The sequence below is a fragment of the Echinops telfairi genome, unplaced genomic scaffold (genome assembly GCF_000313985.2).
Source record: "Echinops telfairi isolate 266 unplaced genomic scaffold, ASM31398v2 ScPeMD7_70;HRSCAF=299, whole genome shotgun sequence".
Taxonomy (NCBI): Eukaryota; Metazoa; Chordata; class Mammalia; order Afrosoricida; family Tenrecidae; genus Echinops; species Echinops telfairi.
Window position 1 is genome coordinate 52,111,595 of NW_022103968.1, and position 3,293 is coordinate 52,114,887.

The window sequence follows — 3,293 nt, forward strand, 5'->3', positions numbered from 1 at the left end:
GGGGGGCGGGTGTGGAAGATGAGGTTTTCTATTCCTATAAAGTTACTGTCTCAGAAACACAAACGGGTCCTATAGGGTCACTTTGAGTCAGAATTGACTCGATGTCAGTGAGTTTGGTTTTGATTTGAGAAACTCTTTTGGTATGTTGATATTCTTAAAGCAAAGAAAAATGTATTCTGTTCACTCCCTCTCCCGCAGCCCCACCGACTATCTCTACAACGTGTTTTAATACTAAAAGGATGTGAGTGGGCCAGAGGGGAGGACAGAGGGACACGTGCGGGAAGAGCTAGAAGATGAAGCCAGAAGTACGACGGGAAAGCAGGATTCCGGTGTGGAGCCCGTGCTCTCCCCAGCAATCACCCATGAACTAAAGGCTGGTCTTTCCAGCACCCAAAGCGAAGAAGAACCCCCGAAAGCAGGATTTCCCCCAAACACCTTCATGAGTTTTGGTCATGCTTTTTCACCATCTGCACCACTGTTTGCTTAATATTTTAAGGGAATGAAATTTTTACTAAACGAAATTCATTTTCAAAGGGAAGCTTTAAGTCACTTCTAAATGGGAAACCCGTCTGAATGGCTGTCGATGGAAGCCACCTGGACTAACTAATTACAAAATCATATAAAAAGCAATTGCAAAGTCAAATAAAAGAAATAAAACTAATGCACTCCCATCTCCCTGGATATTAATGCCTTCCAAGACTGTATGCCTCACACTTCCTCTGTCTCCATTAAAAAGAAATAGAGGCCACGAGTCCGATGACAGGAAGCCCTCGTGGTTGTGTGGGTTGTGTTAGGCAAAATCAGCAGTTCGAAACCACCAGCTACCCGGCATGTGAAAGACAGGACTTCCTACCCTGGTATAGCGTTCCCATCTCAAAAGTTCACAGGAGCTGTGCTACCTCGTCTCATGGGGCCCCTGTGAGTCAGAAGGAACTCCCTGGCAGTGAGCTTGGTTTTCTGGTTAGCCCCATGACTAGTGAGTCTTGGTGGCACTCTGATGGGGCTCTGCACTTCCTAGGGAAAGATTCATAGTTGGAATGCCCCCAACCAGTTCTGAGTGTGAAAAGACTTGGAGAGCTGCTTATGTAAACAAGGTTGCCCTTGTTCTTCTTAGGTGCCATGGATCAAGTGGGTTCTGGTCCAATGATTCTGTGCCATCCTCCCATCGTTGAGTTGGTTCGGTGCCATCCTCCCATCGTTGCGTTGAGCCCATTGTTGAGTTGCATCCGTACATCCATCTCCTCGAAGGTCTTCCTCTTGGTTGCTGCACCTCTGCTTTCCCAAGCTGGAGGTCTTTATCCAGGCGCTGTTGTCTCCGGACGACATGGCCACAGCATGTCAGATGAAGGGTCACCCTCTTTGCTTCCAAGGAGCATTTTGGCTGTACTTGTTCCGTTTGGGGTAGGTGCCAACAAGTCGTGGTCCCCTGCATACAATATAACTAAGCACTGTCCTCTCCTCCTGTGTTCCTGTGTTCAGACTCATTGTTGCAGCCACTGTGTCAATCCATCTTGTTGAGACTCTTTCTCTTTTCCACTGGCCCTCTGTTTTATCTTGCACGATACCCTTCTCCAGTTTCTTGATAACATGTCCAAAATACATGAAAAGACATTTTACCAGTCTCACATCTAAGAGACACTCTGGCTATATTTCTTCCAGGACATAGTGCCGTCTAGGAAGCCCATACTGCAGTTCTGTTGTCGCAATGGGTTACCGTGAGACAGAATCTAGGAACAATTCCTTAGAGAAATATTTGTGGGAGCAGATTTTCTTAAGAGGAACTCTGAATGTGGAGATATTGGTGCTAAATTCTCGGGACACAGAGAACCTGGAGCAGAACGCTGAACCGGGCTTCTGGGTAACAGAGTACTGCATTTACAGGACAGTCTGAGCTCATTTCCTTCTTCAAGGGGGATGGGATCATCACCTTCCATGGGAAGATACTAACAGCTCAGCGCAAGGAGCTCATGCACTGAATGGTTTGCTATTCACCTAAGATAAAGTAGACACTTTCCCTCTCTTTCCCAGAGAAACTGCTGAAGCACAGTATTCTTCCAAAGATCAGCTATCCTCCCTACTCTTAGCTTTATTTTTCCCTTTGGGTCACAGAGTAATTGGCTAAAATATTAATGTTTCTTTGCTTGCCTTCAGATGATTGTTAACAGACCCTCTGTGTAGAAGCTTGTCAGAGAACACAGGGTACATGACGAGAACTATATAAAAACCTGTTTCTAATAAAGAAGTGAGCCTCAGAGTCTCTTCTTCGGTCCCCTATGTCCCAAACTCTCTCTTTTGTCTCTTTTATCCATTTTATAATTGTAAACGTGCCCCTTGTCGCTGGTCAATTTGTGAGCTGGCTCTCACAAATACTCTGTTTACCACATTAAGAAAATAGGGGAGGGAAACAAAAAGAAAATCTTTCTTGGGTAAAATCATCCCATACCATTTTTTCCAAAACCCAGTAAAAACTGGATTGTGTGATCAATGCTTCCAGAAAATGTTAAAAGTACTTAAGAGAAGCTCCTTTATTTCTAAGACAGAGACAAGGGATTTCCCCCACTGTTCATTTCTATTTCCCTCCAATATCTTTACGGGAAACCAGCATTGAGTGTCCTTCAGTGAAAGAGCCCGACAGTTCTGTGACACTTTGGAATCCATTAGGAGAGTGTAGTAGATTGCTGTGGAAGTCAGCAATCCAGCAAGGGCTCACCACTTCGCTGTCCCATCATGTCTATTCCAACTCACAGTGATGCTATGTGACATACTGCAACTGCCCCCATGTGACTTTCTAGGCTGCACTCATGGGAACACATCCATAGGTTCTTTATTCCCCCGGAGTCACCTCCAGCCTTTTTGTTAGCAGTTCTGTGCTTACCTGTTGTGCCACCGGGTATATTAGCTTCCTGGATCTCTTGGCTCAACCACGTAATAGCTGTGGCCTTGGTCTGTCAGTGTTCTCATCTGTTAGTGGAGTACTAAGTGTGACTATTCACAGTCATTATTGGGATCAAATGTGTGAAGTCCCATAAAGCACAAGACAAAATGCTTGGAAACCCAATAGTGAATATTATTGAGATGAAGAAAATTAGCCCAGATTACACAATAATAAGAGACATTGGCCATCCCTCACAGAAGGGTCACAATGAAGGGATGAGCCAGCCAGGGTAGAGTATAGCACTGAGGAATCATACAACGTTCCTTTAGGTTTTTAATGCTTCCTCCCTCCCACTATCATGACTCCAATTCTACCTTACAAATCTGGCTATACCAGAGCATATATACTGTACAGATAA